Source organism: Mus caroli, chromosome 12 (genome assembly GCF_900094665.2).
Source record: "Mus caroli chromosome 12, CAROLI_EIJ_v1.1, whole genome shotgun sequence".
In the NCBI taxonomy this organism is placed as follows: Eukaryota; Metazoa; Chordata; class Mammalia; order Rodentia; family Muridae; genus Mus; species Mus caroli.
The window spans coordinates 66,451,930-66,467,355 of NC_034581.1; the positions used below are offsets into that span (position 1 = coordinate 66,451,930).

Here is a 15,426-nt window from a genome sequence, read left to right on the forward strand (position 1 = left end):
GTCCTATGAATTAGTGGTTTTGAGCAGGGAAGGAAGAGAAAGGCTTTTATGGACCCTTCCCAGATGGGGGCAGGAGAGCCCAACTGAACAGAAGTGCCTGGCGGGTGTGCGCGAGTTCAGGACGCCCCTTGGTCCTGCAGCTTACCCGCTGGCAGGATCAGAGGTCAAGTCAAAGGGCACGGCCGCTGGGTGCCTCGCCCTCTTCCCTAAACAGTATGCCCCTGGGCTTCTGACTGACCACCAGTGGTTCTGCTAAACTGGAGGGCGGGGAGGGGGCGGGTCTGGGGGGCGGGGAGGAGGCTGGCACAGAGGGACAGAGAGGCACTTCGGTAAATGTAGTTCCTGAGCGTGAGGATGGAGAGACTGTTTCGGCTCTGTCTGTAGGATTCGGACTACAACATCCAGAATCCTAAAGGCGAGTCAAAACGTCCATGCGCAGTGGGTGCCACCTTGTGTCCTATCAGAGGAGACGAGGGTGATGTCACCTGCGAGTTGGTAACCTACGAGCGGCTGTGAAGGGAACTGTTTAACCGGATCCCATTGTACCGGGAGCGCAGAGCGGCCTTTCCAGCATGCAGCGGCTGCTCAGGTGAGGGGACTCCTCGGCTCGCCCGCCGCACTCATTCATTAGCGGCACCGCACCGTGGCGCGGGGTGGGCGTGCTGGTTCTTCGCGCTGTCGCGGCGCGCCCTCCTGCTGCTTCCCGGAGCTCCGGGGCCAGTAGGTAAATATTAAACTCGTCCTTCAGGTTGGGTCTGGGTGGGAACAGGACCGAGACAGCTACGAGCTGCCAATCTAGGCTCTGGAAAATGGCTGCAGCGCGGCTCGGAGCGAGGCGAGCCTGAAGGAAGGCGTCCCCGAGGATGGGGTCCCTCCCTTCTTTCTTTCCGAGGCGCTCGGTGGCCGTGGAGCCGGCCGGGTACATCTCTCTTCTTCCCGGCCACAGGCTCCCCGGGGCCAGGGCTGAGGGAGCTGCGGCAGCGGGCGGTGCTCCTGGGCCGCTGGCTCTGTAAGATCCGTGGGCTTGGCCGTGGCCGCGATTCCCCTACCATCCCTATCACCTTCGGGTCAAGTCATACTCAAAACGGAGGGGCTGACTAATCCAGGCAGTCTCCGAGCTTACTGTGTGCGGAGAGAAGAAGGAAACCTGGCATTGCGGAGGCCGCGAGCCGGCGGGTAGCTGCGGCGCGGGGAGGCTGCGTCTCCGGGGGACTGGATGGGGTTCCCCGCGTCCTGCTTCGAGGGGCGCATCGCAGTCTTGGCTCTGCCAAATGGAGCCCTGCAAAGGGCACCTGGGCGTGGGCTAAACGCTCTCCTTAGAACCATGGTGGTGATGGGGTGGTGGATAACCTAATGATAAGGTTCGCTGTGGGGGCAGGAGGGCTGGATAATCGGGTTTATCTAACTGGTGCCCCAAACCAGCTGTTTGGGATTGGCTTGTCTTCTGACTGGAAGGAGAGCAGGGCGAGGCGAGGCCCGGCCCGACCCGACCGGACCCGGCCCGGCTGGACAACTCGAAAGTCTTCTGGCTTTTCTTTACCCTTTCTGCGTCAGCTCCATTCGTTCGTTTACTCACATTCATCAAACCCTTCTACGGTCTTTTGCACGTTGCTTACAATCAAGGTTTGGGACGTTCTGTCCCCTCCCCATAAAATGTTTTACTGTGCTCAGAAATAGATTCCTCCTCTCAGTCTCTCTCCTCCACCGTCAATGTTGGGAGAGCATCCAGAGCAAATGCTGCCCGTGACCGTTTTGCCCCCATTGAATTGGTAGTTTCTTGAGATTTGAGCCGGACCTAGTGAATTGAAGCATAGTTTGCCTGCAAGACGAATCCGGTTGCCATGGCGACTTCTGCCTTTGGAATCTTAACAGCTCGCACTGCTGTTTCAATTCGTTGTGGCTCTGCGGGCAGCTGGGAGGGTGTGGTCGGGGGGGTGTGGTCAAATGTTTGCCCTGGGCCCAGCTGCTCCCTCTTCCTCACCCTCCTAGCAGCTCCGGGACTCCCCCATATTCTTTCCTACATAGCTTGGACACCGTATTTTTGGACCTGTCCCCTCCCACGTGCCTATACATCATCTCAAAGCGAATTGTCTGGGGCTTTTGTTCTAAGGTAAACTAAATTTGGAAGATGTTTTTCCTCCAACGAGTGAACTGTATCTTTCCATCATTATCATAATTAATAGTGCTGGGGGCAATTTACTTAACAAGGTCACTCTTCCCAGGCCTAAACAGCTCCCTGGTCAGCAATTACCTGAAGTACCATTACCTGCAAATGACAGAGCAATTAATAATTGAAGTTGAGGTATGGAGAACACAGACATTGCAATTTTTATGAAATCTAAACTCCAGCTGAAGATCCTTAAAGTGAAACTCTGGAGGCTGAAAACAGGAGCCCTAGGTCCTGTGCCAGCATTTTATGTGATGTCCTGCTGTGGGCTAACAGTTACCTCTGGGAGCACCTGTTATCTCATTGATAATGTAGACAGGGGAGTTCAGAGAATTCCGAACGTTGGTTTTAGGTTTAAAGTTTTGGGACTTGGAAAATGACCTCTCCTCCAAATAATACAAGGCTTAAATTCAGCTCTGACATTGTAGCGTTCAACTTGTGTTGCTGGCCCCCCATACCAAGATCCTTGGGGTAACTGTTAACAAAAATGGACAGGACAGCTATTAGTAGTATTTTAAAATTTATAATACACTTGATACTCCTATTATCCCAGCATCTGGACTTTTATGTTTTAGTCATAATTAGTTGCTTAGATTTTATGGTTTGCAGATTCACAATGAATGTAGTTTATTTGTAACTTAACCGAACAAAAGGCATTTTAATTATACTAAGATGTTTGTTTTTCATCTCCTGTTTGCATTCTATTCCAAGTGTGATATCTCTCAGAAATGGGAGATGGTGTGCATAGGAGTGTCTATGCAAGTGCATTCATGTGCAGGTTAATACTTGGGTTGCTGTGCCAAGTGGATAATGCTCACCGTCTTAAGCAGGTAGTTACATCACTGTGAGGCAGCACTAGCAGAAGTTAGCACTCTCTTGTTTATGTATTTATTTTTGTTCTCGGATTTATAATGACAGCAAAATGTCCTTCGTTTATTAGCTTGCTTGTCAATGCTTCTTGGTGCTAAGCTTTGTGAAGGCAAGGTCTTCGTCTTCTTAACCTTCTCAGAATTTGGAACAGGTCTTTTAATAAGCATGTGTTAAATGGGTATTAAGGAGGATCAGAAATCCAAGGTTGTATTTTTTTCTCCTGACAGTTATGTAATTTGTTGTAATAATCCACCCCCCCTTTTTTGATCAGTACCTACACCTTGCTACAGTTCTTTCCATGAATATAAAAATGATATATATATATATATATATATATAGTTATTTTATAATTAATTTTGGAATACATTCACCTACATAGGTTATTGTTTTTCTTGTTATAATTTCTTAGTACACTTAAAGAGATACTTTTATTAGTAGTACTTTCTTTGGTCTAGATAATTTTCCCAGAAGGCAGATGGCAGGAAATTAAGGAGAAAGACAAAGGCAAAGATAGCCGCTTTTGTCAAGCCACCAGTGGCTCCTGGAGTTGCTGGGAGACAGCAGTCTGTCATCTGGGGCAGAGTGATTCTATAAACAGGATCTGCCGGTCCAGGCCAAGCCAAGGAGAGGACATTAGTGTGGTGTTGGTAAAGCTGGTATGCGGTGGTCATGTCCTGTGGGTCTGGAAAACTGGAACCATCTTTAGAGGGGTGATAGAGAAGGGTCACGACCTTGAGTGGAATTGGAATCCTGGCCTTCTCCTCTTGGTGGATAGTTCTGAGTATTGAGAGTGTGCTTGTGGATAGAGCTGCTTTGTTTAAAACCCTGCTCCTAGTGTTAGTAATAGGCCTCCTAGAACAAATAAGGTGCTTAAAAACAAAACCCAGTTAAGACTAAAACAGTTTCATTTTGTAAATATTTAGAGTATGGCTTTGGCTTGAGGATCTCAGGTTCTTCTGTGAAAACACTTCAAAGTTGCAGCTGGATGGGAGGGACAAAGCTCATTATCACAGAGAGCTTCAGGTGTTCCGTTGTACAGAGCTTGCCACTGGGGGGAGGGGGTCTTCCCTAGCATCCTCTATTCCGTGTTTTTAAATCTAAAGTCTATTTCTCTTAGTTCAGGAAAAAAAACAAAACAAAACTTTGCCAACTGAGGTTGCCAAACTTGTTTTCTCTACAGGGCACTCCAGTTGAAATGAGAGTGCTTCCCTGCCCCCCTCACCCCCAACCCCCTTGGGATAAGGATTGTGAATTACTGTCACTTGTTCTGGTGTTAACTCAGTAATGGAAGAAAACGTCCTGGTTAATTTCAAAGCTAAATACTCACAGCGTCCGTCCTTTTTTAGGAGCTGAAGGGATTGCATAGGCTTCATTTCAGTGGTCTTTTGTTTCTGCTTGTGGCTTGTAAGTCTGGCTGGCAGAACAGGCTGAGGTGGGGTTATCAGTTTTGGAGTTACTTAGGGAGTGTATTGTCCTTTATGTATATTGTAGTCCAGGTTGCTGGTAGAGAGCATGTCTTCACCTCCTTAGTATCCCTGCTGAAATGAGCTCAGTTAAACGTGAGATGCCAGTTGATCTCAGTGACCTGTATTCTGCCCACAGCAGAGAAGGGTGGTGTTCACCTTCTATTTCCTGGTACCCTTCCCGCTGTCCCAGGAGCAGAGAACAGAGCATCTCCAAGGGAGTTTGCTTCCTAATGTAAGAATGGATTGAGTTTGTCAAATCTTTTACGAGTACAGCAACAAGGGTTCTGTCCCCACCACCTCACCCCCTACCCTCAATTTTTGAGACAGGGTCTCATGTGTCCCTAGGCTGGCCTTAAATACAGTAGAGGGCAGGTTTGAACATTTGATTCTCTTCCCTCTGTCTCCCAAGTGCTTTGATTATAGCCTTGTGCTACTATACCTGCTTTGGGCATGCTACAAAGGTACATCAGTGGAGCTACACATCCAGCCCCATATGTAGCACTTGAATGATAGAGCTTTTGAATTTCCTTTCTGCTATATTTTATAGATATATATTTCATATAGACAGAGTATCTGAAAAAAGGAAATATATTTATATCCTATATTTAAATCTTTTGGAGACTGTCCAGTTTCAGACCCTATTCGTGAGGATAAATTTCTCCTGGATTGAATCCATCATCTGGGTACAGGCTTCTCACCTAGTAAAGGGCAATAGATGCCTACTTTAACAGCTAAGAGGCTAAGAGGAGCCTAGCATCTCAGTTTCCCTCCCTTTTAAGGTAAACTGTGAAAACTCTTTTGAAAAAAAAAAAAAAAGAGAGAAAACTTTAGCAGTAGTTAAACATGCAATCTGATATTGAATATCCTTAGGCACTAAAATAACCCTTTCTCCTTCTCCCTGCCTCAAAAGAGAGACTCATTATATTGTAGCAAATTTGGAGCCAAGTAAACAGTTGTAATTCTTAAGCCATAGCTACCATTGTGAATTAAATGTGGAAACCTAGGGAAGTGAGTTTCATTTCCAATGTAGTCGGTGTGACTTCCTGACGTCCTCTTTTGGCATAGAACTCAATATTGTGCAACACTGACAATATTTGATGTAGACAATTGACTAAAGCCTAAACTTGGTAATTTAGGGGGATAATGGGCAAGCTGCACTGTAATAGCAGAGATTGCCAGGAAGAGAAAATGCAAACACAAGCCTGTTTGCCATTAGGCTGCTAAGACATAATACCTCTTTGCCAGACATAGACTTGGGGAGCTTTCTCCCCCACCCCATCCATCTGGCTACATTTCTTAAGTATGTCATTCACCTTTAGCAAGAACCAGAGTTCTTCTGTGAATTGCACCAGGTTGGAGTCGAAGTTCCTTCTATTCCTGCCAGGCACACGGTTCGGGTCACCTGTTAAACTGCTCTTTGTCCTTTTCACTTCAGAAGAAAATACCTATGATGCAATTGGCAAACAGTGCCTGTCTCATGGGTGCTTTGAGTCTAGACATCCAAAAGTAGATAGCTCAGGTCTTAGCTTTGAGTTTTGTTGCTCAAACATCTGGTTACTTTCCATTTTGTAGACATGGGCTTTTAAGGTCTAGTTATTGGTTAGGCTTGTGTTGTTAGAGATATACAGATCAGTTCTATATTATGGTTAGATCACCTTATTTTTGAGTCATGCACCTGTGACTCACCACGGGGTCTGTGTGTGTGTGTTTGTGTGTGCGCACGCATGTGCATGTACACACTCATACTTTTGGCTACCAAGCAGACTGAAACTAGTAATGCATCACAACTCTTTGGAGCATAACCATCACTGCCAGGGGCAACGAAAGTGTCATATTATAAAATGAACTGACAGGGTTTAGTTTCTTCAGACCCTGCTAGAGGCAAGGGTTTGCCAAGGAATTGTGTTAGTTGTCCTCTTGCGAAAATTGGGTCAGAACTAGAGACAGCTCACTAACAGTTTGCCAAAAGCCGCAGTCTTGTGTTTTTCTGTCCCTGGGGAATGGCAGGTATTAACAGTAAGTGTTTTGGGGTTGCTTCTGGGTTCTCCCCTGCTGAAACCCCTGGGTCCATAGAAGTTGTCTCTCTCACCCTGTTGTCCCATAAAGTTCCTGCAGATTTGTACCTGAGAGGAGCAGTTGGTGGCAATTACCAGACTAGCCTGACTGTTCTCATGTGCCTGCACATAGATGGCTCAGGGGTCGGGGGGGGGGGGGGGGGGGGGGAAGTGCTTGCCTGAAAGCTGGAAGACTCGAAGTCCATCCCTGGAAGGCAGGTGAAGGTGGAAGCAGAGAATACTGTACCCTGAATGAACAGGAACAGCTCTTGAGACTTTTAGAAAACAAGACAGTGGATTAACAGCTGTAGTTAATCCAGTATTATAGCTTTTATTTAATTCAGGATGGTGGAGGCAAAATCTCCCACTAGCATGTCTGGTTTACCCCGCCATCCTGTTTGTATGTGGCAGTCCGTTTATACAGGAGTGCTCCCTGAGTGCTTAGCGCCCAGTGGTACTGTGAGCTAAGTCAGGAAGGATGAAGACAGAAATGCTTGAAATGGAAGCCAGTGACTGAGGCTGACTGCAGCCTGCTCTCTGAAGGTTAAATGGGCAGGCCTGCTTTTATCCGTTTGCATTTTTAATCAAGAGTCAATTAATTTGTCTATGTGTGCCTGCATGAGTCTGTGTGCACTGCTTTTTGGAAGATGCCCCTGGAGTCCAGAGGGCATCAGCTCCCCTGGAACTGGAGTTACTGATGGTTGGGTCCTGGGAATCAAACTTAGGTCCGCTGCAGGAGCAGCAAGTCTTTTTAATGCTGAGCCATCTCTCCAGCCCTGTGTTTGTATTTCTGAGATCAAGAGTGGAGACTAGATTGAACTAGAAAAATTCTGTGACCCAGTTGAGGCTTCAGACTCTGTGAGTAGGTAACATACCTGTGAACTTCAGAACGGCTTTGCCTGTGACATTTTCTGTCAAGGACTGATTAGAAATTAAAATCAAGCTACCTATGTATCTAATCTATACATATCCATCCATCTATCCATTTTCCTCTGGGTTATAATTTGCTAACCTTGTTCTCAGGGTCATGGGGCTGCCTTCACATGGCCTACTTCAGTATCAGGGGAGCCACCGTCCTTGGCCTTCTGTGGCATCCTCCAGAGCTCAGAACAAGGTGGAGTGGCCTCTGAGAGCAGGGCCCACACTGCAGTTCTCCCACCAGGGCTCAGGTTGTTTTTCTAATGGAACCAGATGAGGGAAGTAGGTGGAGGGAGGACCAGGCGTTACTGGATTCCATTTATCTTATCACCGGTTTCCCTCTGGATTGTCTTTGTTTACAGTCTTCTGGGGCCAGGAATTTCTCTAACCGAGAGTGTGCGCATTCTCAGGGATATGCAGCTTTCGCAGAGCGTGTGAACACTCAGGGACAGGCACACCAGGGCTCCCAACAGACAGTACGCAATGCGCACACTCAGGGACAGGTCTTTAGGGGCCAGAGGAAATGAATAGTCACAAGTAGCTTTACAGTTACCATCTGTAGATGACTTACATTTGGCAGGACTCCGACTCTGAATGTTTGATACTCCGGATGGAGTTTTTCTACCTGCTCGTGCTTTGCAGTCACACAGGGAAAGGAAGTGCCAGCTGGTGTGGGGGTCTGATTTGGGTGATCCCAGGGAGTCCTTTCACCCTCCCTGGCCTCTTTTTCCTCATGTGTACGACAGCGTGTTCACACGGAATTCTTCTGGGTGAAAACCACACGCTGTTAGGAGGAGGAGTACCATTAGAATAGAAATGACCTCATTTATTTAGCTGCCTCAGTAATTTGTGTGGAAGAGCCACTGTGCACATAGGTTTAAGAACATCTGTTGGATTTGCCTGTCCACTTCCCTATCTTGCTTTCTGCCCTGGAACATGGACCTGAGATCCTATTAATTTCTGGGCCGACCCTATCCTCTGGGTCTAACACCTGACCACAGGAAGTATCTCAGGAAATAAGAGATGAAGTGAGGCATTATCTTTTGGTGATATTCCATTCTATTTAAATTGGTAATCTCTCCAAGCTAGAGTAACACCAACTGCTTCACAGGCTAATATTGCCTGTGGAATTTTTAGCCAGTAGTGGTTTCCTGGGGTTAGTCCCTGTGCCCCAAGCAGGTCTAAAAATGCCTATATAGACAAGTATGCCCTTGAACTTCTCATCATCTGTCCTCACCCTCAGAAATGCTGGATTGGATTTCTACCATGCCTGCCTTACAAGGTGCTGGGATCAAACCCAAGGCGTTGAGCGTGCTGGGCAAGCACTTCAACCAAGTTACCTCTCCGGCCCAGCACTGCTCGTAAACACTGAATGGCAGGTGTGGGTGTTTATTCTTCAAGCACCACAGATCTCACCCTGCCCCTGTGCCACGTGCTTGGCCATTTACTTCACAGTGTTATCTTTTTACTTCCTTGGTCCTGGTAACATTAAATGTGTAATTCTATAAAAATATTTTTACATTATCTATCACGTGCATGCATGCGTGTTTGTGTGTGTGTGTGTTCTACTTTGCTGTCTGTTGCTGTGTTAAACACCATGACCAAAACAACTTGGGAGAGAAGAGTCTATTTCACCTTATAATAAATACCATGTCAGAGTCTGTGTTTGAGCGAGGACAGGCAGGAGCAGGAGCAGAAATCTTGGAGGAGTGCTGCTTACTGGTTTGCTCTCTCTCTTGCTGTATGTAGCTCAGCCAGCTTTCTTACCTAACCTAGAACTGACTGACTGGTCCTCCTACATCAGTTATCAATGAAGAAAATGCACCCACACAGATGCTCACAGGCCAGGCTGATTGAGGCAACTTCCTAAGGGAGACTCCCTCTATAACTCTGGGCTGGGTCAACTTGACAGCTAACTAGGAAGAGGGAGGGAATGCATTTGAATGCAAATGCAAATTCAGTGATGTGCATGTGTACCTGTGGAGGTCAGAGGACTCCTTTATCGAGAATCAGTCCTCTTCCCATCATGTGAGTTCTAAACTCAGGTCGCCAGTCTTAGTGGCAGGTAGCTCTAATCTGCTGAGCCATCTCACTGGCTCAGGAGTATAATTCTTAACTGAAACCAAAGGTTTATGAACCAGTAGTTCTCTGGCAAATGATCCTTTCTTCTTCTCTGATCCCTTGTTTCTCAACCTAAGCACAGTTGAAAACTGGCCTGGATAATGCTGTTGTGATAGAGGTCTCCCTAGGGCAGTGTTCCATTGCACCCCAGCCTGTATCCGCAACACAACCCCAAAGTCTTCAGATGCAGCCAGCCAAGTGTCTCCTAGAGGATAAAATTGCCCTTGTGGAGAATGAGCAGGAAGATTTTAGATGGTCCGAGGGCTTTAAACATTGAAGCAGGCTTGCATGTTTAGGGATTAATTGGATTTCTTTTGGGAAATAGAGCTGCCCCTGCTGATTTTATTTATTTGGGCAGTTGGTTAAAGCCAAGGAAAAGGTCAGTGGATTAAACCCATTGGGGTCATTTCTCCATTCTTCCATGACCACAGCCTGGGAAGGCAGCCACATTTTAAGGATATGTCCTTGGTCACAACAGGGGACCCTGTGGTAAGCCCACCAGCGCCAGTGAGTAAACAGCTTTGAAGCCGGTGGCCTGGGTCTGTAGGGCAGTCACATTATCTCTGGATAAGGAAGACAAGGCTTTGGGGAATGGGAGAGCCAAAGCTCTCGCTGTTGTCAAAGTCCAGTATGCTTCAAAAACAGCTTGAGCCTTAAAAAAACAAAACAAAACAAAACAAAAAAAAAAAACGACAGGGTGTCCCAGAACAGCATAGAAGAGCCCTGGCTTGCTTCCCCCTCCCCCCTCCCACCCCTCTTCCACAAACAAGAATGTCTTTCAAACTTCACTCTAAAACTTGGGTTTTGGCACCTCCCAAACTTGCCTTTCAGAGTTCAAAGTGAAAATGTCACACTTTAATTAACTGACCCAAGATCCATTTTTGGTACGTTAATGCCAAGCTACTGTGTGAGGAGGCATGGCTTCCATTAAGCAGTTAGCCAGTGCTTTGGGAGATGGCTCAGATGATGACATGCTTGTTGGGCAGGCGTGAGGACCCGACACCCACCTAAAAAGACACACACAGTGTCACAGCTGGGGAGGTGGTGAGTCTCCAAATGCACTCAAAAAAATGAGGCAGAGAGCAGTGTAGAAGGTCATGTGGCATTGACCTCTGGCTACACACACACACACACACACACTCACACTCACACACTCATACACACTCACACACACACTCATACACACTCACACACACACTCATACACACTCACACATTCTACCGGTGCACACACCCACATGAATGAGTACATATGCTACCCACAAACCACACACAAAATTAAAAACAAGTCAACCATAATTCCTTCTCAGGGCCTAGGTGGCCTTTTGAGGCCGCCTGCACACCTCCTGGGGTCTGCTGTGTCTGTTTTCCTGCTAACTATTAGGCTTTTCCAGACTGATTTGAGAAAGAGATGCATGAAGAGCCTGGCTTGAAACACCTAGGGCCCCAGCCCCAGGACTGTCACGGTCACCCCAAGAAGTCCTAACGTGAAAATGTGAGAAGACCAGAAGAGCTTGGGTTTGGGAAGTGTGAGTCTCGTTGGACATTGTGTGTCAGGCTGTCTGTCTGTCTGTCTGTTTAAATATTAACTTGAAGAGTTTGCATTCCTTTTGTATGAACTTTGTAAACCTTTTTATTTAGAATTTTACATGTGTGAGGAAGGTTTTCTTGTGGGTAGTATAGTGCATGTTTGTGATATGCTGGACTCAGTGCTTCTAATAAGCTTTATGATATTTAACTGAAAAACCTGTAAGTACCTGGAAATGATCTTTTCCCCAAGATGTTTTCCTGGGAGGCTTCTGTGTACCCTTTAACACAGCATCTGTAAGAAAGGGTAACAGACACTGCCTGGTCACAAATGCTTAACACTAAGGGTCTTTGGAATATAGCCAGGCAGGAGAGTAGTCTCGAGTGCTCTCCCTAGCCTCTGTTCTAGAGGAGGCCCAGAAGTGACCTAGAAAGCTTTTGGCTATTTCACAGCTGACCCAGGCTCTGAGAACTTCCTAGCTGACTCTGCTGCACAGAGCAGAGCACATCTGGTGCTGCCGTTTCCTTCCTGAGCTGGCGCCTTTCCAGCACCACATCCCCATGGAAGATCTTTGGCTCAGAATTATAATAGCTTAGTGGGGGGTATTGATTGATTGATGATCAATCAATTGTGTGTGTGTGTATGTGTGTGGTGGCACATGCATGTGTGTGCCATGGTACACACTGTGAGGTCAGAGAACAACTTATAGGAGTCCACTTGTACCAGGTAGCTCCCAGGGACCAAATTGTCAGGCTTGATGGCAAAGGCTTTCACCCACTGAGCCATCTCCCTGGACCTACAGTGGCTTTTAAAAAGATAATGTTCAGATTCTGACTCCTAAACAAGCATAGCAGAGACGAGAGAAGAATTAGCTTTTAGGAATGATATGTATAATAATTTATGGGCTCTACCATGAGCTGCAGAAGTAACACCTGAAAGCACTCTTGTTCTCTCTGCCTGGAGAACATGTTTGATGTTGGCTGAGGACCTCAGAGTTCTGGCTCACATTCTTCCCTTTGCTTATGTTTCCCTTTGTCATACTCAAGTCTTGCTCTACTATATCAGACTTGTGTCTTTGGTTTCTGAAATAAACATGTCCTTGTGCAGAAGGGCTTTTCCCAAGTGGGAGGGTCATTGTTTCCACACTTTAGGAGTCTCTTGCTTTGCTTATTTGGAACACTTCCAGTTCTTTTAATTATTTTTACATTCACTTACTTGTGTGTGTGTGTGTGTGTCTGTATGAGTGAAGGTCACAGAACAACTTGCAGGAGTTGGTCCTCCCCTACCATGGATGCCCCAAGGATGGAACTCATCTCACCAGCATCCTTACCTGCTGAGTCATCTGGCTGGCTCACAGTTCCATCCTTTCAAAGGAGCAAGCACAGCAATGGTTATAGGAGACAATCTCTTTAATCTCCAGTTAGGTTTTTCAGTATTTGTTCTGCTTGTAGTTCTTCCACAAATGCTGGTTGTGAGTCTTAGAGGACCAAGATTTGCCAAGGAGATTCCAAGAGAGTTGTCATCATGACATGGTCTTGGAGGAAGAGTTAAAAAGAACACGAGGCTTCTTCTGCAGGATGCTGGGATGCCCTGGAGATAGTATTAATTATGACTTATTAGTACAGCAAAGACCCCTAAGCTAGACACAGTCATACAAGGAAACCTGAGAAAAATACTGTGAGGTCTCAGAGATCCTACTTTAATGTTGCTGTCATTATATGTGTCTTGATTCTTCCTTTAACCAGATGCGTACCACGGACAAAGAATTTTGGCAATTTCTTAGTATTTATATGCATTATGGAAGGCTGTCCGCTAGGAAGACGTTTTTGCTGTTTCATATTGTCTAGTCACTGTCCATTTCACACTAACTAATGATGAAGTTGGTCTTGTGTTTACTTTAGTTACCATTTTCTTTAAACTTCGTTCTGATTATTCTGCAAGATTTTTTTCACCGTGGGAACGTCACACTATAAAACCCATTCTCTTTGCCCTAGAGCTGTGTGTGTTGATAAGGTGTATTTCATTTGTCAGACATCATGAAGCTCACGAGTTCTCAAATTTGGATTCATGATCCTCTGAGAAATCCTCATTAATTTTTAAAATTTTCCTTTTTTGGGGGGGAGTGGGATGGGGAGGTTACAAGGGCAAAGGGTGGCTAGGAAGGGATAGCGAGATGAGCGGGATTGAGATACATGATGTGAAATTCACAAAGAATCAATAAAAAACATTTGAAACAGTGGCTGAATGTTTGGGAAGTTGATTGGTATCACTGGAAATAGAATCCACATGCAAAGGCAGCTCTGGAGAGACTGCAGTCAGTGTCCTCTGCTAGAAGATGCTCTCCAGACATACTGGTTTCACTGCTGTGTAATAACTCAGTACACATGTAGTGGCTTGACCCAGCACTCAGGAGCCTGGGTTTACCCTGCTAGGTCCTCTGGGAGAGTCTTGGCAAGCTACCATCCAGGTGTCAACCACGGCTGCTATTTTCTTCTGGGGCTCAGGATCTTAAGCTCACTGGTTATTGGCAGAATATATTTTCTTGTGATAAAGACCAAGGACTTTGCTAGTTCTGGACTCTGTGTGTGTGTGTGTGTGTGTGTGTGTGTGTGTATGTAGAGGCCCATGAATCCCATGGCATGTAGGCTCATGGTGTCATGGTGTCAGTTCACTGGGAAGATGTTTGCGTCTGTGCCAACAGGGGCAAACTTCTCTGACTCCCCCTCTCCATTCTTTCTACAATAACCTGACAAAAAGTTGATAAGAAAAAGGCTCAAGTGATTAGGCCCATCATGGACAATCTCCTTGGACCATGGAACTTAGTGCCGCCATGACAGTGATAGAGCATCGTAACCGCAGCTTCCACTGTGGGTCCTGTGAAAGTGAGGGCAGTAGTCCTCAGCCATCAGAAGTCGTGTCTGTGTACTCTTTATGATGACTAAAGTGGGAACGAAATTCAGTAGCCTCCGGAATGGATGCCATGGCACCGAGACCCTTTTGTTTCTTCAGCTGTCTCTCCCCGACTTACCCCTTCCCATTGCATCCCTTATTTCAAATATAAAAATATATCCCAAATATATTGCAATGATAAAAGATGCCAACTTTTCTTTTTTCACAACACATACCCAAACAGAAAAATTAGTATAAGTAGATTTTGAACCTCCCATGTATGCACAACTTGGATACCAACTCAGGACTAATCTTTCATTTCTACTGTGAATAGCTCTACATAAATTCTGGGTATCAAATCCTATCTTATGTAAATATTTAGAATACATGTCTTAAGAGACTAAGACATCTCCCATTCCCAGCCCCCTACCCAGTTGGCATGCACATGGAGGCCAAAGGTCAATGTCTGGTGTCTTCCTCAGTCTTTCTTCGCCTAAGTTTTAGACACAAGGTCATTCTCTAACTCACCAGTTTTGGCTAGACTGGTTGACCCATGAACTCTGTCTTTGCTTCCTCAGTGATGGGGTTGCAGATGTATGTCACCACACCTGGCTTTTATGTAGTGATGGGGATCCAGACTCAGGTCCACGTGCGACAAGTGTGTTTCCAACGGAGACATCTTCAAAACAGCTAAAATCCCTCATCACAGCCAACGTCATCTAAGCTAATGCATATTAAGTCTCCAAACATTTAATCAGTTTAAGGTTTTTATCTTTTTGAAATATTTATTCAACTCTGGAGATAACCAAGCTTTACATATGATATTGTGTGTGTGTGTATGTGTTCCTGTCTAAGTCTCGTGCAGTTTTTTACTTTGCCACCTGTGAGAACTTCATTAGCTACTCTACAGAATTTCCAAGTCTGGAACTCATGGTTCAGCCTGTTTCTGTTACCTCTAGTTCTTGTAAATTGGCTAAAATGAAAATAATTGATGCCTTGAGCCATCTGTTCACTATAGAAGCAGGAAAGCTGTGTGCTGAGCAGTGTGGGGCATTATTAGAGGTTCGTGTGTAAATAGACATTTAGAGAATGAGCGCATGGAAGGGAGAAGCAAACGAGCCAGGGTTTTGCCCTAGATTCTTATTTTAAAGAGCAGTGCAGTGCTTATATGCTGATAGTGTACGGATCAGGTAGGAGTCTTTCATGCAGTCTATAATGGCGGAGGTCAAGGGAAGTTTCCATTTTCTTAGCTGTTTGTTTGGCCCAAGTGGGGTTTTTGTTCGTTTGTTTGTTTGTTGAATTACACTTTAGCAGCAGCTTCTTCTTCTTCTTCTTCTTCTTCTTCTTCTTCTTCTTCTTCTTCTTCTTCTTCTTCTTCTTCTTCTTCTTCTTCTTCTCCTTCTCCTTCTCCTTC

At 45.8% G+C, this 15,426-nt stretch overlaps 1 protein-coding gene and 1 pseudogene across 4 annotated transcripts in view; one reads left to right on the top strand and one right to left on the bottom strand.

Moving 5' to 3' along the window:
- The first annotated feature begins 460 nt into the window (after positions 1–460).
- Daam1 (dishevelled associated activator of morphogenesis 1) overlaps positions 461–15,426 on the top strand; it is a 158,230-nt gene continuing 143,264 nt past the window's right edge. Inside the window, exon 1 of one of the 3 annotated variants that reach the window (XM_029484529.1) lies at positions 461–724. The gene's annotated coding sequence lies outside the window, so the exon portion shown is untranslated. The remainder of the gene's footprint in view (positions 725–15,426) is intronic. The other 2 variants (XM_029484530.1, XM_021179729.2) reach the window with 2 other exon arrangements.
- The window catches only part of LOC110306544, an 11,184-nt pseudogene continuing 3,340 nt past the window's right edge, over positions 7,583–15,426 (bottom strand). Inside the window, exons 3-5 of the transcript XR_002379299.2 lie at positions 12,454–12,487; positions 7,865–7,980; positions 7,583–7,735 (exon numbers count right to left, since the gene is read on the bottom strand). The product of XR_002379299.2 is annotated as a glyceraldehyde-3-phosphate dehydrogenase-like (transcript). The remainder of the gene's footprint in view (positions 7,736–7,864; positions 7,981–12,453; positions 12,488–15,426) is intronic.